We start from the raw sequence: 24,218 nt of genomic DNA, 5'->3' as shown, positions 1-24,218 counted from the left end.
CCCGTAGATCAGAGTTTTAATGGCCCCTTGTATATTTTCACTGGCCCGGCAGCCAAAAAATGAAAATAACTCATTTTTTTCCATAATTTTGGTGATTTATTATACTTAATATGTACAACAGTGAAGTTCCCTTTAGACTTGGTTGTTTTCCGTTATTTATTGATATGTAATGTGGATATATTACACAAATATACAAAATATAAAATTAGACCCACATTGATCAGTAAATGAATGGTGTATAAATGTGGGTTTCTCCATATTTTGTGTAAAGGCAGATAGTATGGAATACATGGGGAGAAGAGAACAGAATTTATGATAATAGCATTTTAGTAAAATTTCAACCTTGATAATAAATTAACATTAACATTAACAACATCAACATTAACAAATAAATGCTCAGACATCTTCAGAAATGTACTAACAATGAACAGTGAAAAAAAGCTAAGACATTTGTTTGTGTTCACTCTGCATTAAACCTCAGGTTAGTTACTGTAGGTTTAAACCTATATTGACCACAGCTGTAATATCTGTAGTTTATGATAGATTTCTGCAGTAGATGTTGACAAAGCTGGCAGGAGCCACAGAGATGAAGGCTATACCTCAACAATGTCATAAAAAACAGTCCTGGTAATCAGCAGTTGAGTTGCTGTTTATAAACCTTGGTGATTGACACTTAAACAGAGACCTGTGTGTCTCCTGCAGAAGCTGCTGCTGTCAAAGTCACACAGAATAGATGCACATAACTACACAGTGAGGATGCTAACCAGCTGGGGATTTAACAGGCAAACTGTACAAAACATGCCACAGTTTTCCACCTTGGAGTACTGTTGCTTCCAACAAAGTAGAAAGCCCCTCTTTCTTTTCGTAGCCTTGTAAGTTTCTTTCGCTGACATTTTTTTACAAAAATTGGCGTAACACCGTATTTGGTGACCCATCAGATTCACTGGTAAGAGACTAGTGGGCTAAAAGCGCAGCCTTCCCCACGTGTATTTCATCAAATAATGATACATTTCATCAGTCACGTGTCCTGAAAATGATGGCATCTCCTAAAACGTGTTCACATTGGAGCCTATCACTGGCCTGTTGATGGGCCAGTGACAGCCAGTCAACTTACCCTGCACAAACTTTCACTGGCCTCAGGCCATCAGCCCTGATACCTCACCACTGTGCTAAAAGTTCAAATTATTTGAACTTCAGTCCAGTTTACTGCTGACCTTTAAAGTGTGCCCAATTAGATTACAGCTGACCAAGATGCATTAACATGGAGAAAGGAAGATATATGAATGTAATTTAAGAATGAGTGTGCATTATTTCGCTTTGCTTCAGCATAAATGAAACAGTTCTTGTTTATGAATTATATGGTGATATATCAGTGTTGAGCTTAGCTCTCAGCAATGACTCTGTGCCTAACCCAGTGGCGAATGCAGATCAGACTGCTTATCATGTGTAGACAGCCTAATACCCACACAGTCAGAAATGGCCATAAGCAGACCTGAATGAACTGTTTAAATGTTAGTTTGTAGCTTTGTGGCTTGGTCTTTTAAAATAAACTGTGCTATGCCTAAGATTAATTGTTGCAGGTAAAGGAGGCATGCCAAGAGTTGCATCTTGGAGTAAGCAGCTCTTGCTAGGTCTCAGCACATAATTAAAAACAATGAAATGTATAGAACAAAGGCTGAAGATTCAGAGGTGTTATTATAGCCATTTGTTGCGCTGGATTTAGCATTTCTGGACAGTTGAGTCTTTATGTTGGTCATCTTAAGTTGAAATATGAATAGGATACTAGTTTTTTTTTATTTTCACATGAAAATAAATGTTGCAGTAATTTATTGATGTGATGTTTTCTCAATTTTGCTCCTGATTTGCTTTTTGCTTATGTCTTAATGTGTAGGTGTGTGGAATGTCAATTGAAATTTGACATTCCTTCAGTGACCAGGAGAAATGTGAAACATTGTGAAGGAGTGACAGAGGGTCTGCCAGGAGGATTTTTAGCATGTCAACCATTAAGCAAAAACCACATAGATCCTCCACCACCTTGATGTTCATGTAACCTCACATAGGGACTCATGAATTAAAATCAGACTTGGTTTAGAAAAACACAAACACAGACATTTTAAAACACAGACAATTTAATGCACAGTGCTCTAACGTGTTCTATACTGCTTATAATTCATCAGCTTAACATGTCACTAGCTTAAAATTTTTAGTTAGATATACAAGGTCTTAGCTGTTGATAGCTAGCATGTTAGCTGATGGTGTTACCTGGTGATAAAGGCAGAGGTGCATGTCTGAGGTTAGGTAGCTGAAGAAAATTGGTTTAGTTGGTGGCTCAGGCAGCATGCTAGTTAGCACACCCTATTGCTGGCATGCTAGTTAGCTTAGTATGCTCACTTGCTAAGGTGAGGCAGCTGATGAAGAGTGTTTGGTAACACAGTAACATGCTAGTTAGCTTAACATGTTCTTAGCTGTTGTTGTTAGTTAGCTTAATGTTAACTGACAATGTCATAGATAGAAGTGAATATAGCTTGTTGCAGAGGGCTATGTTGAGCGTGTGGGTGCAGGTAAACAGGAGGGTGGTCCTGGGATGCTGGGAGGCTCACTGATGAGGCTTCTCTGTGTTGTGGGCCCAACCAGTCATTGAGAGGGTGTCCACCTGAAGATCTTGTAGATTTGCCTGCACTTGTACACTGTGTACACAAGCTGCATAGCAAAAGCAGCACTGTTTTCGTAACATACGTAAAGGTTTTCTTAACTACTGAATATGGAAAATAAATATTACTTTTCTGTTTATTTTTCAGTGCCAGTAATTAATAAGATCTCCACTGTGAAGACAAAGAATCTTGTGTACAAATGTATTTAACAAGATATTGTTTAATTAATTGTTACCGAAGTAAATATAACAATCATATATATATGCTATAGCCTATATGCTATAGCAACTGGGCATTTGGTTATTTAATGATGTCCCATGCCAGCTTGCAAATTACAGGTTAACCATGCGATGAGTACTGTCTTCATAGGTCCATCTTATTAAGTAATGTAAGATATAGGTGAAGGTTTAGTTAAAGTAAATGTTTTGTTTGAAGTGCTGTTCAAAGTCAATGTGACACTGTTTTTGTTGCAGAGTTGTCATTTTGCCACTGTAACTGGACCAGCTTTGATTTTGCTTCTGCAGGATTGCTTCCTACCTTCATGGGGGCATAAGCATGGAAAGAAATGCTGCCTTTCATATGTGAAACGTCATTAACCTAGAACATGGTTACTAAAAGGTAGTGTGTCTTGAAAGCATGACAGTTTCATTGGTGTTGTTTCGAGAATTAGCATTTCTACATCAAAAAGCTTTTTGCCATTAAGTAGAATTCATTAAATATTTTTAGCCCTAAGGAAAATGTCCCTTTTACCAATTGGTGATCTGGAAGAGCTATAAATATTAAAAATTAGAGATGGCATTAAAAAGTAATTTCATTTTTCTGTGTTTGCACTTAGTCTCTCTAAGTTTATCACTAATTCATTTTTTTCTCTTTCACAATATGATGTTTTATCATACAGTAATCATTTCCACTAAAGAATAACAAAGATGATAATAATGTGCAGATGCCTAGCCTGTCTTAGTCTGCGAATTATATCAGTTTTTGAGGATTTAGTGTTGTATTCACTATTACCTCAAGCAGTTGGTTTTTCCTATATCCTTCACCTGATTTGTGCTTTACAGTAAAGTTGTCACAGAGTTGTTTTGAATGCTCCATTTTCCACAGAGGGGTTGGAGGGGGGGGTTTCAATTGAGAGTCTTTCATGTTTGAGTAAACTGTGTTTACGACCTAATATTTTTTTCCCACCATTTCAGTATCATGTGGAATTATTAACAAAGGAAGAAGCATCTATCTAAGCAGCAACATTACTTCTTTTCACAAATATTTTATTGGGATTTAGCTGTTTACCAGAGATACTTAAGCAACTGTTAAGGTTCTGACAAGGTGCAGTAATGCATGTTTGGTGCACTTTAATACCTCACTTCTGTAGTATCAAGTCACCTCACAACAGACAACAGGCTGACATTGTAATTTGTTGGTGTGACGGACATTCTTTCTAATCAGTGGAATTAAAACAGTTCACTAAGATTATTAATGATACTGTTTGGCTGTCGTTCACAACAGGTTTAATGGATGGAATAATGTAATGGAATTAATTATTGTTTTATTATTACCACCTCTTGATCATGGGATAGTGAATAGTAACAGTTCTTCTCCAACAAACCTTGAGACTGAAGGTACAGTGCTAATGAAAGTGTTATCCCAAACTTGGCTGGAATGCTCACTTCATTCTGTTTTGATGTCAGGACAGGATGTCAGAAATATATGCACATTTACAAAGGATAAGTACTGATGTTATGTCTGTTTTTGTTTATTTTGTTTTTTTGTGCATATGTGAATGTTAGTCAGTTGGAGGAGATGGAATGGATGAGTGAGAGATGGCTAAAATGAGAAGCTGTCTGTTTGTGGTCAGAGGATGTGGTAGACTGCTTGTGTTGGGTGATACTTGATCTGATGTTAATGTGCTGCTTTGTGTGTGGGAGGGAGTGAGTTGAAAGAGGGAGAAGGGAAGATGGGCAGATAATCCCGTCTGCCTGATGAGATTGAATGCTGGGATTGATTGATCGCCTAATCATAGGAGGAAATGGGCCTGAAAATGAATGGGACTCTGCCCTTGGCTTGCTGTGGAGTTGGGTGGTTGGGTTGGAGGGGATGTTAGCTGCAGAAAGACATGGCCTTAATGTGCATGGGACCTGATTTCATTTGTGTCTGATATACAGTTATATGATCCTGGCTAAATGATCAAATAAAAAAGGAAGAGGGGGAACAGTGAAGGGGATGTAAATCAAGCTTTATTGCTGGAATATTACTTTTTCATCTCATCTGAAATGGATGCTTTGAGAAAAGAGCAAGAATAAAAATTCATCATGAATTTGGAGTTGATGGAGCTGTGTGTAGGTACAGATACCCATGGTCTCGGATCCAGTTAATTGGCTAGTAGTAGGTGTTGGATTATTATTATTTTTATTTATGTCGTTGTTTGGTTTGCAGTATTTTTACTTTAAGCCAAGAAGATTGTTCACAGCTGGATTGGAGGATATACAAAAGGTCTAACAGATAACATGCTCCTGCTGTCACTTTGTCTCTAGTCACATTATCTGTCTTCACTGTTGCATACTGATAGCAGTTAAAAAAAGGAACTGGCTATGTATGTTGGCACTCCTGGGGAACCCAATATGCTCTTTCCCATCTCACAAGCACAAAGAGGACTCCAGCAGTATATTAGAATGGGTAAATTAGCTCTTTGTTTGAGGGTCCTTGCTTTTTATGTTGGTCCACATTTCAGAGTGAATGCTGCCAGAACATACCCTTTATGATGATTGAAGTGGTGGATTCGGCCCAGCATCAAGGCACAATCAAACCAGTAGATTTGCCTTGTTGTTTAGGTGAGGTGTGCCAGTTGTCACTTTGAGTTTGTCTATTTCCACACCTCTAAAAGACGCTTTGAAAAGCAAATACCTCCCAGACTTGGAGCATATATCACCATTTTATACGCCATTGTTGACAGAGAAGCAATAATATATACGATGATCCATGCTAAATGTAACAATGTAACTTAATCTAATCCCAATGCAGTGGACTTTTCATGCACATTCAGCACAGATTTGAGCATCAGAACATTATCAGAGGTTGAATGAAGTTACCTAGAAAGGTTGTACTGATGCTCTGATATACCTGTGTTATTCCATTTAACTGACAGAATCTGAGTCCCTCAACTTAAGCCATAGGATATTTCTTTAGTTTCGAAAGGAGAAATTAGACAAAATAGAAATGTAGAGAGAAGAAATCCCAAAGTGTTGAATGACTGATACTCAGCAGCAGAAACAAGCTTTGCTAATTCAGACTCCTATATGCTGTATACTGAGTGAGGTGAAACAGTCAAAGTGATATGATAAGAAATGTGGAAGCAGAGGTCGACATTAAGATACCAAGAGTCTACTTTTTTTTGCTCACCTTCAGAAACCACTTAATATCACAGTTATTATAATTTGTTTCTTTTTAATTGACTTCATGTTATCCTCATACAGGATCGCTGTTGTGATCCAAATACTTTTTAAAGCATACAGGACATACAGGAAGTACAAACATGTCACACAAACCAACACAGAAAAAATATCCACATTTACACTGTGACTAACAGTAATGTACACTGCTGTGCTCCCTCACCCCTGTAAGAGTTTTTTTCAAGTAAAAGTTGCCCACATAAATGCTCTTTTACCAAGCTCCATACATACCTTTGGTATATAGTCAGGAGTCCTGAGAGCACAAGTTGTAAAACAGCATGTGTGACTGTAGTAAATACTAACAAAGAAATGATGGAGGCAAATAAAACAGTGCCAGTGGATTTGTCTATGGATCATTAAAACTGCATTAATTTATTTTTAACCACTTTGGGGCAGTGGAACAAATTGAAAACACGAAAACGTTGATAATCCCTCTATAAAGTTGATATGGCTCCTTTTTAGCTCTGCTTTGGTATCCACCAACCCCTCAGAAATACTGAGCTGCTAAAGTTCTCCACTGCTCAAAACAGAAATTAAAAGATGCTCAAATGCTTCATTGATATGACGGAAATTGTGATAATTCTCTCTGGATTTGATTTTGATCAGTGAAGCTTTAAATATAGTGTAGCTTTAAATATAACGAGCACTAGTGACACCTATCATGGTAACAACTAAATCAAATTGTCATTACTCATCCATCAAACAAGCAATCGATAGATATGTTTGTGTGTGTGTGTATATGATGCTTTGCTTTAATAAATCTTAGTCACGATCTATTAACCAGCCGTAAATTTTGTTGTGACGCTTCACTCTGTCTCCCTCTAGAGCAAAGTGCGTATGCTGCATTTGTTGGTGACTGAGTAGAAGGTTGTTTTGATCAAGAGCTTCAAGTCTGAGAGTCAGATGACTGAGGAAAAAATGAGCAGCCCATACAAAGAACTGGAGCTACTGTAGGCTAATTGATCAATGGCATTGATCAGCCAGTCAATCCTGGAGTCTATATTCTTCTCTGTTTACACTCCCCCGTTGCCACTGTGTTAAACTGAGCGTGCTCTACGCAGCCACCTTAGGGACGCTCTAAAAGCCGGCCTCACACCCGCCATTGATTGGCATGTCGATTATCTTGGAAGCTGTTGACAGCACAGTTGTTAGCCATCTTAAACATTAATGATGAGGGTGATTTGTTGTCTTGAGTTACACTCCTGACTAAAAGAAAGAGATATTCATTTTCAAGTAGAGTACCACTTTAAGTAAACTGAAACACAAAAAAAACGCTAATCATCTGTCTGTGATGATACTACCTCAATGATAGTGGAAGACAGTTTGTGAATGTGCCATCTCGTTGATTTTTTCCTGATTTTTGTATGATCACTGCATAGGAATACAACTGAAATATAGTAAATATACATTTTAGCAGAGGGCTGACTGTGTGGATTTAATTTTAGCAGAGAACTCATCTAAAGTCCCTTCAGGATTTTAAGAAATGTACCTATTTGGAAAGCCGACAATAGCATACTGAGTGATTTTCTATCAATTTTTTAGTAAGCATGAGGTTGGAGAATTGTATGACTTTTTTGTAGGCGAATTTCTCCTTTCTCTGTCTGTCCATGATATGGAAAATCAAGAACTCAGAGGGATTTCATCTTCCTTTAAATTTAATAAGGCTGGCCTTTTTTAATTATGAAATCCTCACCACTCTGCTCATCCATTACATCTCTGCACGAAAGACAAGAGCACATAAATATGGAGGCACAGTGGAGATCCATGTAATTAGAAAATGCTAAATGGATAACAGATGCATTATCTTGCTGAATTTTAGCATTGTTTTAGCAGGTGACAACTTGAAACGTGATACAGATGATTTGTGATTGGACATTGTCATGCATAAACAAAACGATTCAGATTCTATTGACATACTTGTTTTGTGTTTGTGTAGTGATTGTGTCATTGTGTCAGCATTATCATTTGGAGGACTTGTGAAGTGTGGATGTCGAGTCATCCCCTTGCTAAGTGTAATCAACACCAGATCATGCTATGTGTGTGTATGTGTGTCTGTGTAAAGAGCTTGCAGCATCAACCTCAAACCTGTTTCTTCTTTTATGCGTCATTTACTGCCTGTAAACAGTTTGTGTAAAGCAGTTTATAGATGATTTCTTCAAGTTCCTTGAGCCCCCCTAAATATGTGCTTAAGTTATACAAACTCTTCACTTTAATAGAGACACCTAGTAATGGGCTGACATGGCTGCAAAGACCAGTGCCTCTGAAAGGTGTTGCATCAAGTAATGCCAATGATCAACCTTCTGCATGATGCTTGCCATGCAGAGAAATTGGCTGCTTTAATTTGACAGTAAGTCTTCGTTTGGATTTCCCCTTATTTGTAGTCCTCGCTCTTTTTACCTTAAGCTTCTTCTCTCTGCTGCACCTTCCACAGGCCTCTTTTGGTTGGTCAACACATTAAAAATTGTGCTGCCTCTTTACAAGATTGTCTTTAATCTTTTGCCTCTTCCATGTCACCTCGAAACGTGTGGAGGCTGATATGATAATGATGTGGACCTGTCCAGGGTATTAGAGTTAAGCTGGCTGATTAGGCTGCACATCGATTAGTCTATCACTCAGCACTGGCCAGGTCTGGGCATCCGGGAGGGAGGTGGATTGGGTGGGGGAGGACTGACAGCCATTCTGAGGAAATGACCTCACTTAAGGTGAATCACTAATGTACACCCGTTGAAACGTTTAACACTTACAGTAGGTACACAAAATTTCAGTCTTTCCCTGTCACTAAATGAGCCCATTTTTAGGCAAACAGTGGTGTTTGTGTTTTGGAACTTAAACTACATTTTACTTTAACGGAATTTGTACTACCCTTAACTACTATAGTTGAAAACTTGCTATCCTTTGACATTTTCAAGTAGGGCTGGGCAATATATCAATATTATCGATATCGTGATATGAGACTAAATATTGTCTTAGATTTTGGAAGTCGTAATATTATGATATTAGTGTCGTCTTTTCCTGGTTTTAAACCCTGCATTACAGTAAAGTGATGTAATTTTCTGAAGGTGAGACTGTTCTAGTTGTTTTATTATTTGCCTTTACCCACTTTGTTATAATATAGGCATTACTAATGATTATTTATCAAAAATCTCATTTTGTAAATATTTTCTGAAAGCACCAGTGGTCACCCCCACAATATCTTCACAATATTGATATCGAGGTATTTGGTCAAAAATATTGTGATATTTGATCTTGTCCATATTGCCCAGCCCTATTTTCAGGTATTTATTACATTTTCCTGGTGGCAGAATCAAACTAAATTGCTGAATGAATTTCTAAATTACTCAAATTACACAAATGATACATAGACTTTTTCATGTCACGTTTAACAGCTGAGTTAAATTTTAACCTTGCTGTGGTCAAAATCTTCATGACTGCACCTTTTTTTTTTCACTTGCAAGAGTGAAGATGATAAAGGCTATATTGTAGAGCTATATCAGTGTAGGAGATTAGAGAATAATATGAGAAATAGGCTTGTGCCGATTGGCGATTGGATTGTATATCAGTGAGTTAAGTTAGCAGTATAGCTGTGAACATAGCAGTGCAATGTGTGTATAGTTTAGGCTATTTCCATCCATCCATTTTCTTTACCGCTTATCCTCTAGAGGGTCATGGGGGAGCTGGAGCCAATCTCAGCTGACATTGGCAGGGTACACCCTGGACAGGTCGCCAGTCAGTCACAAGGCTAAGATAGTAGTATAGACACAGACAACCATTCACACTCACATTCACACCTATGGGCAATTTAGAGTCACCAATTAACCTAACCTGCATGTTTTTGGTCTGTGGGAGGAAGCCAGAGTATCCGGAGAGAACCCACACAGGCACGGGGAGAACATGCAAACTCCACATAGAAAGGCCCCAGCCAGCTGGTGAGTTTGAACCCAGAACCCTCTTGCTGTGAGGCATCAGTGCTAACACTGCACCACTGTGCCGCCCACTTTAGGCTATTTGTCAGTGAATAAATGCTCCTACTGTGCATTTAAAGGTGTTTCTGGTGGTGCGGCATGTCTGCCCGCTGAGCCCTGTTTATCAGCACGACTGACCAATGAATTTTAAATCCTTTATTATAAACTAGATTGCTTAGATTGCTGTATCTTTTCCATGGATCTGACACCCCGCATCTCTGTTCTCCAAATGCCTGCTCACCAAAACTTTGCTCTGCGCTCCATAAGAGAAGTTAACGTTATAGCTATGATTTGGATTGTGATATTAAAGATAAGATAAGATAATGTTAAACAGAACATGATGCTGTGATATTGTCACACCAAGCACAGACACAGACTTTTAAAAGGGAACCGTTGCTTGAATAGAGGAGACTTTGCTATTAAATTTTTTGAATGTTTAAATATTTTAAATAAAATGTTCACACTCTTTTGTAAATGTTTATTCATGTAATTTTAACTGTATTACTTTCATAAAATCATATTAAAATTTTGATCATTTCAAAGCTCCGTCAGACATTGAGTCACGCTCAAGCTCACTTAAGGTGGACTGACCTTTAAGGTGGACCAGCTATTCTCATTTAGGGGCAGGCTCAGCAGCTCCTAAAAAGATAACCCCCCTTCCCCCCAACTGTAATGAAAAAACTATTTCAAAGATGCTTGGTTCTGATTCTCAAAATCTCTGCCCCTGTGCAATGGCCACACAGTAGCAGCAGTACCTGCAAACGTTTGCGTTTTAGCGTACATTCAACAAATACAATAAGCACAGTTGATGGGTGAGAAGTTACATCATGTCTTTGTCCTTGCTGGTCACTCCACCTGCACAGTCTCTTTTCAACTGTCAGTGAGGAACAGTGTATTGAAGGAAGAACATAACTGTTCAAACCTTAAGGGCAAGGAGTGGATTTAGCAGTGACAAGGAGAGCAGTGTAAGGGAATAGGGCTTTCCGACAGATCCAGGGGATTTTAAAGGGATAAAATGGGGGGGAGATAAAAATAAATTATTAATGAATAAATACATGATAAGCGAATAAATGAAATGAAAACATAATGACTATAAACTTTGATAAAGGGGCACAAAAGTCTCTGATGTTAAGTAACAGTGTGCATGGTAGTTTGGCAGACCTCTAGCACATACTATACAGTACATGTAACCTACATGTAACACATTAATTGAAAATAGGATGGTGGAAAAATGGAAAGAAATAGGGGTAATATAGAAAGAACAGGAGTAAGAGAAATCTGGGGAAAGGGAGGGGTGTAGCAGGAGAGACAGAGGAGCCAAGGAAAGGTTAGGACCCTTGCCTTGCCTGAACACTCTAAGGCTTTTAATCCCGGAACAAAGTCATTAAGGTTCACAGCTACAGAAGAGGCCAATTAAAAGCGGAGTGTAGGCATACGTCTGGAGAAAGGCATCATTTGCTGCAGGAACCCAGGCCTTTTATCGGACCAGTGGGAGCCCTCCCTTATGCACCCAGGGAATCAGAACGCCCGTCAGACATCTCTCTGAGATGTTTTTACTTCAAATAATCCACTTTCACCCAGAAATAGGCCAATGGTGAATAGCAAGGAGATAGCTTAGACTGGCCTAAGCCCTCTAAAAAATATAGGAACATTTTCTTTCACCCCAGACAGTGTTTATGTTGGATACAAGACTTACTGTAAATTGAAAAAGTGCATTGAATCAAATATTTAAAAAAAGAAAACACAGTGGGCCCTTACATCAAAAACTATTAAGTAAATTGATAGAACATAGGTTGGGAATATCTATGTTTCAGAATTTCCCATGTCTGTTTGTTACTTTAAAACAATATTGTGTCACTATTAAACATGATGTTAATGTCTATGTGACTCTTCTATTATTGGCTGATATGCCAATATACCCCTTTCCTCTTGTAAATACACAATGTACTTTTCCTTACAGACACAACTACACAGTATATAGAAATCTTCAGTTATCCCTTACAAAGCTCCATTTTACTCCAATTAGCTACTAAATCAATCTGTGTGATGATTTAATTCAGGGATTGAGTGAAGGGCAAGCTCTTGATCTTGACTTCCTTGTTTACTGAAATAATTGATATTATCAGATTCTTGGTGATTAATGGGCTTACTAAAGTATACTGGGGCTCAGCAGCTTTGGCTGAGTGCAAAGCCCAAGAATCATATTACGCATTTCCCTGGAGTCAGCTAATTACTGTGTTGAGTTAGACTGTAGAGTAAAGACTAAAGAGAGATGGGAAAGTGTAACAAGTGTTAATCTTCTAGCAAAGTAAAATATCACTTCTGTGGTTCCTTAAGACCCCCATTTCCTGTGGTATATAAATTATGGTTATTTGTACTGCTGCTGTGAAATTTTGCACTTCAGTGTATATAGAGCCACAGAGGGGGAAGTAACAATAGTGAATTTAAATTGAAAGTATAAGGGGGTAAGAGTTAAAAAAAAAAAAAAAAAAAAACAGGCAGAAAAATAACAGACTGTCAAAGCTTTTGGAGCATTTCAGTTTGAAATGGTCGGGCTAGCCTTGCAGAGTTTTTAGCTATGGCTAGTCCTGCTACTTTAACTAAATGCTTTGGCCCAATTGACAACTGGTACAAAGATCAGCCATGGATCTGCAACAAACAAAAAAGGATCAGCATCTGCCAATGTTATGCCAGTTTTAAACAGTGGCACCTGATGGGAAGTGGCATCATTCAGCAGAACATGAGCATCATGCCATTTGTTGGAGATATAACTTTCTTCCAGTACAAACAGCAGGGGCATGTGCCAGTCATGAATGTCATATAAGCAACCTGCAATGCAATGCATGAATAAACAGTTTAAGTGGAGTGCTGTCCTACTCCAGATTTTTGATATAAGCAACCTACAAATATGTTGCAGCAATTTAAAAAGGCTTCAGCCAAATTGATGTAGATTGTTTTATAATGTTGCTTTTATTACTTTTGCTACTATTGACAACATTTGTGAATAGATAGATAAATAATAATAGTAATAATAATAATTATTATATTACCTTTCATTTGAAAGATACTCAATTTCTCTGATATTTACTGTTACTCTTTAAGAAAGATATTCTAATCCAGTTACTTTATTAATTGTCTGAATAAATACTCAGTTATGAAAATTATAATAGTTGAAGCCCTTGAACTATTTAAAAGTGAAATGGGAACAGCAATCAACTAGGCCTTCCCCTATTTCCAGACTACATACCACAATATAGCTATACTTTACAGTACATACATGAACATACTTTCTCTGAACAAGAAGCTTCTGGCTGAGGGGAAAGCAGGTTATAGGAGTTGAATGAATAGATAAAAACTATGTGTAAATTGCGCCAGATTCAGCAGACCACCATGGGAAATGCAGTATGAGGGTGGATGAGATAAGCCAGCCGTCTTTCTCAACTAGCAGAGCCTCCGGAGAACTATTAATAATGAAACAACATGCTGGTTTGTACAGATTTCACATATCATGAAAATGGCTTTTTAGTTGCTGTTATAGACCTTTTACCTGTCTGCTCAACTTACACTGGTGTAGGAGTTTGTGAAAGGCACAGTGGGAGCACTCTTTGCCCTTGTTGAGAGCTTTTTAGTTACTGGGGGAAACTGGTGTTTGGTGTGTAGAGTACAGTACAGTATATGTGGAGCTGTAGAGATTATGATCTGTTAGAAGTTCTACCACAACCAAGTGGCACTCTGTTACTCCGCTTGCTGATTTGCAGGACTAAGCTGGCTGAGTTGGAGTTTTTCCTCTGTGATGGACTGCTTTAGAATCTTAACCTGCAGGGTTTGGCGTGGCACCTGTCTGGTCTTTTTTGTCACAGTATCAGAATATATGAAATTTTCTCAACCACATTGCAAGTTAGAGAAGGAGGAAAGTCTGAAATGGCTAAATTATTTATCTGAGGACTGTAGAATGGTAGAGGTAAGAATTTGCTCCTTTATTTCAGAATACAACAGGTACTACTGTGTCCATACCATAAGAGTCTTTGGAGGAAACTGGCTCATCATCCGCTGCCTACCTGCCTGTCTGCCATTATTTGCAATGCTGATTGATAGCTCTCTCTCTAACCCCCTCCATCCTGAACTGCAACCGTGGTTTGCTGCCTTTTTATTTCTGTCTCCTTTTGGTTCCTTTTCCTCTTTTTCTCAGTCGCTATCGCTTTCTTTGTGTCTCTCTGTAGACTGTGAGCTGATATCATCCTTTGAAAAGGTAATGATCCCAGTGTGTTGAGATTATGTATGTGTGCTGCACAGTGTAATGGCCTGGCTTTTTATTACCTGCCGCATACTAATCCCACAACTGAAGGAATGAGATGACACCTGCAGGGAGCTGTGTGCAAGCTGCAGCCTCACATGAAAGAATGGCCATTAAAAATGATCAAAGAAATTACTGCACTTGGCTGCACAACTCTGCTCTCACGCCTGCTTAGGTGTACATCCCTCTGCCCCCGACACGCACAAGCACGGCATACATACACATGCACACATGCATACATGGACTCAAACTAATTAGTATCTCTCTCTGATGGATACTGTCCAAGTGATCCTCTGTGGAAATGTCCTGTGCATAGTTGCCTTAGGCTCTTTGCAGATACTGATGCACCCACGCTAGCAGATAGGAAATGGAGGACATGCATGAGTTCAAAATGATAGTCTGTTCTCCATACCCCTACCACAAATTATTCATAGACATATTACCACAAGTGTTTTCCAACTGCATTTTAATCAGACCTTCTCCTTAGGGGTCTTGTATTATGTTAAAAATGAAGTTTATTCATTGCATTTCATTACATCATGTTTGTTGTATTAATGACAAAAGGAGTTTGCTCTTTAGGAATGCAATCACTGGATATTTTTTAATCTCAGTATTTGCTTGAAAATACATTTTAACAACTAGCACAGTGGCGAACATTTGTGTTGCTCTGCCCTGTCAGCAGCAGTAGAATCATGGTTGAGTCAGTTTTCTCTTACTCTTACTTTCGATGCCCACCCAGTTACTAAATTGCATCTATACTATAGTGAACTGTCTTCTCCCACCCCCTCCTTCTCTTCATGACACTTTGTTGGCTTGCAGATGACATTTTTCTGCAGCCAGTCTACTGCCCCTCATAACAAATCCACTCCTTGAGCCGGAACACACTGATAAATGTAATTTATTTCCTATAGAGCTTGGAATAATAACTCTTTCACTTTGTTAAATGTCTGGTCTGAAATGGCAACCACTACTTAATGTGTTATTAGAATCAACACCTGCAGAAATGATAGGAATCTCATTTAAGGGAAAGAGAGCACAGGATTTAAGAAACAGCCCCTGGAGACATGCAAAAAGGACCACATTCTCATTGTAATTGTAAATGATTATTGCAGTATATATTATTTTTTCTGCAGTGAGGAGAGTCTCGCCAATGCTGAGGGAATGTGGTTATCACAGGGATCCATTTTAGTAAGAGATTCCTTTTCTTAGTACTCCTCCTTCCTCCCCCTTAGCCCCTCCCTTTCTCTGCCTCAGCGGTCCATTTTAGAACCATGCGGCTGCATGGTTTGGTGGGTAATTTCACTGCCTTTTCATGTGTCGGACGGCGAGGAATCCTCCTCCATTAGGTAGTGTCATCTTGTGATGTATGATGTATGCACAGAAAGGCAATCTGATGTTTATTCATGACTTTCAAGGCAATGCCTCAGCTAAGCCCTCTGATTTCCTTTTAAGGAACAAAACTACGTGAGATTGAGACTTCAGTTTAAAGGCACACAGACCATCCTGCAGCCCTCTTCTCTCTCTGTCTCTCTCACATACACATATACTCTCTCTCCTCTCACCCACAGCTCTTTTTTATCTCTTTTAAACTCTCCCTCGATATTTTTTCTGTCAGATTTAATTTATTTGACCCTTAGAAAAAAGATCACATGCAGTTATTTCCTTCTGATTTTGCCTGGCTGTCTCCCCATCTTGCCTCTGTACTTAGCTAAGGACTTTGATGAAGAGATGAATTTAGATCGTTTTTATAGTAGGCTGGCACGTTAATGAGACACCAGCACTGTGAGACTAAAAGGCCCTCTGGTCACACACGACACACACACACACACACACACACACACACACACACACACACACACACACAGAGTATACATAAATATATTTTATATGTGAACCAGAGCAAGACATATTGACATCTGCCTACTTCTGTCCACCATACTGTCCAGTTTCTTGCTCTTATGTAAAGAATCAGGTGTTGGATGAAATCTGCAGCAATCAGTAGCAGTTAAGGATGTCCCAAACCAATCCTAAGGGTCATATCATGGCTGATCCAGGCATATTTTAAGGATCGGTATCAGCTAAAATAAAGCCAATCAAATGCCAATCCTGTCATTACTGTACTCTACTACATTTTGTCCACCTCAGCCTGCTGGTGTGGCAACACTGCTCTACTTTACAACAGCCCACAGTACAAGCACATTTGCTTGTAAATACAAGTGAAAATTAGTGTGCAATTGTGAACCTGTGCAAGTATCTCTGAATTCTGATGTCCTTGTGGGCAATTTTGCTTAACACTGAGTCTAATCTTCTCTATCTAGTAGGCTATACCTCTTATTTAAATGTGCCAGATACATATGAAATCAACATTGCATATTTTCTGCTGCTATGTAAAATAAGTATTTGATTGAACCTAAATGTTAAAGGACTCAGATTAGGGCCAGAAAAACTTTATTGGGACATCCCTTGCAGTAGTCACAGCTTTAAAACAACAGTGTTTGTAATTTTGACTCCAGATCTTTTGTGTTTAACAAGTAACCATAATTCAAAAAGCTTGTCCCTATTTGTCTTGTAAATTACTTTTTAATGGTAATGGTAATAAAGCCACATCTATCCATCATACTAGCACAAGTCCATGCAGTCCTTTGATGGGACTCCTCCTATGAACAAATGGTATCTATTAATATTCACAATGACCAACCAACCAACAGCACATGCATCATAAGGTATGAAAAACCTACCATTGGAGTAGTATTAATGTGTACATTGATGATACTCAGTCATGTAGTGTAGGTGTGTGTTTATGTTTGCATGTTGTTAGGGTGAAATCCTCTCAAGGCTTGAGACTGTAGTGCTGCATGTCAGGTGTAGTATGGCTGCTGCCTGTATGTGGTTTAATAAATTGATACCATGGATACATGGTATCTGACTCAACACACAGTGAAGGAGGGGATGTAGTATGTAAACCAAGAAAACTGTTATAATTAGACCTGTTTACCTAGCTTTCCGTGTATCTTTTTAACATGAGCCATGGACAGGTCCCTCCTCCATCATCCCATGTTTGATTTGAATAGCTAAAGTGCAGTATGATCCTGCTATATTTTGGGGATGCATTGGAGCATGAGTGAGGCAAATGACTACATTTTGCATTTAACATTTGTAATACTGCGCTAATAACCACAGGCGCTTTCCTTGAGTGGTGCATATTCTAACCTTATATGATAAATAATGCAAATGTAGCAACCCCTGCAAATGCCAGAGAAAATGAGGTAGAAGGGAGAGAGAGGGCAGGAGAGCGAAGGAGTAGAGAAGGGAGAAGAGGAAGCTGAAGCTAGCATAACTAACTGATTGTTGTGCTGTCAAATTGATTTGCATGAAAAAGGCCGGCCTAATTGCAACACTTAGCTGCAGCGTACTGATAATACAGAGCAGGATTACAAAAGGACATGGAGGAGCTTTTATTGAGAAGGATTTCCTGGGTGTCTTTGAGAGATGCACCACCACCCTCTGTTTCTGTGGGGGCCATTCAAAGCAGTGTGTTCCTCACCTTGTCCTGTCTGACATGACATATCCATCATGCAGATTCATACCCTGAGTGCTGTCTGAGCAACCATTACCATATAAATCATTCATACATTTTTTTTTGGTAACTTACCATTTGAACCTCATAAGTTTTGAGAAATATATTTATATATGTCACATTTTTAATTTTCCTTCAAGCGGCATGTTCCTTAGAGAAACAGTACACCAACTCCCTGTAAGGATTTAGGTGGAATGTCTCTTCCAAACAGATGGTATCCTTCAGCATTGAGGTGTATAGAATGAAGGAATAAAGAGAAATATCAGTCCAATGTCCATTTATTTCAGAGCTCTGGTTTTACTGGAGATTTTCATACATACATCTTTTGGCAGACAATTTATTAAAATAAAAAGCAAAATTGGCAGACAGCACAAGTTGAGAGAGCAGCAAAGTTACCTCCAGCTCACAGATAATCGCTACAGCACCCTTCACTCTTTATATACAGTGTTTACCTCAAGTGTAAAAACCAGCGGTGACAATAATAATAATCAATTGAAAACAAAAATGCATGCATGTTTACTTTGCAACTAAAGCCCTAAAATTGTCATTTAAAACATTTGAAGCAACATTGCAGACTGATATTTTTCAGGAGAGAAAAGAACTAAAGATAGCAGGCCTACCATCACAATGAATATAAAAAGTTACCTGGTTTAATAAGGCGAGGGTGTGGAAAAGTACAAGGTTGTGGGTGGTGGTTTAGCAAAGGGCTTCCTGAAGCTGCCAAAGGCAGTACTTCCCTTTCTTCCTTTTATTTCCTTTCTTTAATAATAAATGATGGATGTTTCAAATTACGAAACAGTGCTGGGAAAATCCAATTTAGTCCTGGGCTTTGTAGGGAGGGTGTTAAGAAAAAGAGGAGTTCTGTATCAAAGGCCCTTGTTTGCTTTAATATTTGCAGTGGGGCCACTACTGAATGATGTAATGTGCCATGTGATAATGGGTCATATGTGCTTTTAGCAAATCATCTAGTTCCTACCCGTAAATGCATTTCTGCTTTGCAAAGAATTGTTAGCGGCCTTTCCTTGTCAGATGTTGATTTTAGACCATTTTCATAATCAATTGTGTATGTGTGTATTGTGTTGGATTTATGTGTTTTGCATGTGTGGATAAAGATAGGAGCACTTAGTGAATTCCTGTTGCTCATTTGGGCGCCCTTACTGATATTTGTTGATTGTATACAGCTGACCCATGGGTTTTGTAAAATGTTATGTGATTCAGGCAATTGATCATCTTGCCGTTTAAATCCACAGCTGTTTGGCCAATGAACACCTGTTCTTATCCAACAGTGAGCAATGAAAATTTGTTGAGAGTTCTGAAAGCCAGAAATCTTAGCACCTGGCATAGTTCAGCATTTTAACAGCAGACATTGGCAGTGTGCGAAATACTATATAGCGTGCTATATTTACCCTCCGTCAACGGAATGAAAAAAGTAGGGTCCATGGCATGTAATCCCACAATGCACTACGTTGTATTTTAGAGATGCAAAAATTACAGTTGTGCAACAATACACCTGTCAGTGATGACACAATGATGATTCATTTACAGCTCACTTAAGAGTAAGCTATTGAGTGTCTATGAGGTATAGGGAATCAGGATTGCAGACACAGCTTTTGTGACTTCTCATAGCAGGAAAAGGCTAGGCAGGTGACATGTGTAACTAATAACATTAATGATGGAGCTGTTCCATGAAGGTGTACTAGTAGCACATACTAGTGAACCAGCATTGACACTAACAGGGCCCTGGAACTGGCACACCTGAAAAGAATGTAATCATTAATATTTGACACTTGTGTTTTGCCAGTCAACATGTCATCTGTGAGAAAGGCATATTGATGTGTGTTGGCAACCTCCATTATTATGATCACTTGTATTTGCATATGTAACAATATTATTATTTATTGAGTGATTAACAATAAATATTTATTTTTTGGTTACTAGAAAACCTCTTTCAAGTCATTACTTTGGAGAAGTAATTTTCTTTTCTTAATTTTCTTTTTCACTGTGTATTGCAATGCACAACCCACCTAATATTATTCTAATTTCTGATTGCATCAGTGTCACATCTTATTCAGTTTAATACGATATATAATTTAATTATATATATGTGGGCTTCGGAGTTATACATTCTAACTCAATGCTTGTTCAAAGGAACAACAATTTCTTGCCTCCAGGGACATCAATGTGGCCTGTCACTGCTACACAACAGAGAGCTGTTTCTCCCCTACTAGAAGACAACTGGTTTATTTGCATTTGTGTTTAGATGTGTCTGTTTATGCTTCCTTATCTCAGCTCTTTGTCTCTGACTGGTGATTGGATTGCAATCGGATAGTGCTTGACCACATGAAAGTACAGGCTGTAAATGCACCTAAGACGCATTGAGGAGGGATCGTGATCCGATTGGCCAAACCACCTCCAGAGGTGGTCAGGGACACATTGTGACTACATTGAACACAAGTGCAAATGCAATTGTGTTGTCAATCTACATACAACAACTACATGGGCAGAAATATGTTATTGCGCGCGACTGATCCAAACCAGCGAGGTAACAGCCATTAGCCAGATAGCGAGCTAAGCTACTAGCAAGAAAGCTATGGATATTCAAGACACTAGTGGATGGAGTCAAGAAGAGACTGCTTCTTCACCCACTTCAAAAGGCAAGCAAAAGTCCATACAGTAGCAGAGTTGTTGGACCCACATAAACGAGAAACAAGAGCGATCGGATTTCAATCGGATCTCAATGTGGACACTGGAGACACATATTATTAATTAATAAAAAGGTGTAAATGTAATCAAGTTAAATCATATCTAGATACAATTTTACGAGACACATTTTAATGAAAGGTGTAAAGGGACTCTCTGTCCACTGGATATTTGTCTAAATTTCTCTCATTTTCTCCTCACCACAACTTCAATTTCAGTAGATCCTGTACATCACTCTCATGTGCCACCATTTGTTATCCTCTTCTCTACGTCCCTTGACAGTCTCTGTTTTTTGAGTTCATACTTAAATCCACCCTTACAACTGTCTCTGCCCCATTACCACTATACTTGATTCCACTTTGACACCACTCCCCTGTGCCAAAATGCTTTTTTAAACAACATTGACAAACATATATCATGTATCTTTTTCTTTGTTTTGCATATTTTAAACCTTTTAAATCTAATTATATGAAGTAAAATGATACTGTAATCATAAAGAGTCTGAGAAATTGTAAATAGTAAATTGTAAATTGTTTTTTTTTTTTTTTTGGTACATTCAGCATGCCTTAAAGGACCAGTGTGTAAGATTTAGCAGCATTTAGCAGAATGGACTTGGCAGGAATGGAATACAGTATTCATAGGTATGATTTAATTATTGTATAATCACATGAAAATAAGAATTTTTTTCGTTACCCTAAAATGAGCCCTTTATATCTACAAAGGGAGTGAGTCCCCTTTCATGGAGGCCACCATGTTGCACTGCCATGTTTCTACAGTAGCCCAGAATGGACAAACCAAACACTGGTTCTAGAGAGGGCCTTTCATGTTTTTTGAGTTTTGCAGCCACTATAGGTTTTCCTACATGCTTGGAAGGGGAGGGGGAGGAGAGGTGTATTCATTTGGTTGCAATCTATAACCTCACCGTTAGATGCCACTGAATCTTACACACTGGTCCTTTAAATCTAGTAATTCCAGCTATCACACTCTTTGCCCCTCATTGTATGAGAGGTCTTTGCAAAAGGCATATGCTGGCTAAATGCTGCTTGGTGAGTTACATGAACATTGGTGTCATATCAAAGTGTTATGGAGCTCACAAGTGCCAAGTGTATTTAAATCCTGCTCCATTTTTAAAAATCAAAACCCATTTTATGTTTTCCCTGTGGCTTACTCTGTTGAGACCTTCCCTCCACCTTTTAGTCTTACTTTCTCCTACACCACTTTTAACCTTCCCCATCATCCCTCTCCTGCTTGTCCCTTGTTTCCTTCTTCTTTTCCTGTTTCCTTCCTCTGCTCTGTCTGATCCTGCACATTTTCTTCATCGTGACTAGCGTGATGGCAGGCAGGCAAGAACATAGCACTTTAACGAAGCCAACATTACCAAAGAGCTTTGGCTGGGAGGAAGTCTGGCTTTTTCGTTCCTGCAGATTGGTTAATATTCCTGTCCACCACATAAAGAAATGTAAGAAGAAATAGGCATTTCATCTTAATGAACCTTTTCCTCAGAGTGCACACACAAGAAGAAGGCAAATCTATAAAAAGTTCTGAGAAGTAAAAGGCATAAAAGGCTGTTAGCTCCAAAAGGCACATTTCCTCCTTTTGTTCTGGCCATGATCGAGGTAATTCTCCAAATTTGCACTGAAAACACAGCTTAGTGTCTTTGGCTCTTGGGAATAAAAATGAGAATGGGTCTCAAGGTCCTTATTACAAGCCTCTCGTGTCATTTTCAAACAAGGCCTTCATCTGTTTCTGTTCCCTCCATCCTCCCTTTGGAACCTTATATAAGACTGGACATATGTGAAGAGCAACCATTGAAGCTGCAGTCTTACTCCTCTGACCAGCTGCAGTGAGTTACATGAACAGAAAAGACTTAAATCATTTTCTCCATTTCAGGTACAGCAGATAACTAACTTTCAGTCCTCGCATGAACAAGAAGAATGACTGTTCCTCGCTTATGCAAACACTCAGATTACAAATGACTGGCTGCAGACTTTAACAAGTTACACAAGCAGTATATTTTATTGCTCAATCATAATGCAAGATCTTTCGTATGTCAAAACTAGCTTGAACATGACCACAATTGGGAAGATTATATTTTTCCTACATTTGATATTTGGCTTCCCAGTATTCATTTTATGTGTAGTTTTTTTTCTTTTTTTCATTTAAATGGACAGTTTTGAAAGATTTGGAATGGGCAGTGGACAGCTTCAAGCAGAAAATGTTGATCTTGTATCAGTATTGAGTTGACTAATGCCTACAGTGCTTAAGCAGCTACAGATGCAGATGGACTTCACAGATCCTTTTGTTGAAGTTGGCTCCTTCTTTCATAACCTTAGCAGTAGGATTTGCCAAAAAGTCTTGAAGAAATGTCTTTTTCAGTCCAATTAATTCTGTCATTGCCCTTTAGCAGTAAAGTGTGGAGGCAGCAGATTTTTTTTTCCACAGCCAGCACAGGTCATGTTCATGTGTGCTTGCCTAGTTCTATTCTTATGAGTGCTTCGTGCCTTTTTCTCATCACATTCACAGCCTCAGCTCATTTTGAGTGGGTGGGACAGGGGAGGTTTGAACCAGACAGGTTGTCTCCTGACAGTACTATAAATTGTGGGTAACATGTAATTTCTAGAGATTTCATCGGCTAGGAGACAATGATATAGTATGATGCGGTTTGTTGTAAGATTCCATGTTACATACGTTTGAATATGGGTTGCTATAATTCAACAGGTTATGCTATAAATTATGTTGGTGTATGGTGTTTTTAAAATCTTGTTACAAGTACCCCTTTTTAACTTTAAACACCTGCCCCTCTAAAGGTCTCTACACGAAACATGAGAACATAACATAACTTGAACATAAGAAAGTAATGATAATGAATTCTGAAGCTGAGCAGTGTTGGCCTTCTCTTTACATTATATTTATTTGGTTCAGATATGATAGAAAGTGTCAGTGTGGCAATATGCACAAATCAACAAAATGTATCTTCAATATGAAGCTTGTCTATCAAAAGACGTCATTGCCTGACTTTGCCAAGGCAAAGACATCATCTGTGGTTCAGGCTTATGGTGGCTCTACAGAGCTCAAATGTAAAGTAGCGTGCAACGCATACTATATCAAAGCAGACACTAAAACTATTACAGTGTGTGTGTGGTGGGTGATGATATAGTCTGCATTACAAAGCTCGGGTGTAAGAGTGGTGGTATTAACTGTCTGCTGCCGTAATGAGAGAGTGAGCTGTCAGAGACACACATGTAATGGCTCCCTTGCCAGCCGCCCAGTTCAGGCCCTGTGGGACACAGCACAGACACACCATTTCTTTCACACTGTCTCAGCTCTTGCACTCTTTCACTCTCCCTCTACCTCTCCCTTTCTGTCTTGTCTTCCCTCCTTATTCACTTCCTTTCTCCTTTGTTAAACTCTGACCTGGACAGGGATGATGGCAGGCCTCTCATATCTTTTGTCTCTTTCTATTGGGCAGAAGGCAAATCCAACACATGTCAACAATCACATACACATAAAAATCTCACTGAGCATGCAGGACTCAGGAGGGGCATTTAGTGACTATATCCCATAGGAAGGCCTATTCTATTCAGTATACAG

General features: G+C 38.8%; 1 protein-coding gene across 9 annotated transcripts in view; it reads left to right on the top strand.

The window, feature by feature from the left end:
- LOC137182800 (uncharacterized) overlaps positions 1–24,218 on the top strand; it is a 158,459-nt gene that overhangs the window by 1,548 nt on the left and 132,693 nt on the right. Inside the window, exon 3 of one of the 9 annotated variants that reach the window (XM_067589310.1) lies at positions 9,945–10,020. The exons of the other annotated variants lie outside the window; for them this stretch is intronic. The gene's annotated coding sequence lies outside the window, so the exon portion shown is untranslated. The remainder of the gene's footprint in view (positions 1–9,944; positions 10,021–24,218) is intronic. 9 annotated transcript variants of the gene reach the window in all.

Source organism: Thunnus thynnus, chromosome 1 (genome assembly GCF_963924715.1).
Source record: "Thunnus thynnus chromosome 1, fThuThy2.1, whole genome shotgun sequence".
Classification (NCBI taxonomy): Eukaryota; Metazoa; Chordata; class Actinopteri; order Scombriformes; family Scombridae; genus Thunnus; species Thunnus thynnus.
This window is presented reverse-complemented; position numbering and strand designations above follow the sequence as displayed.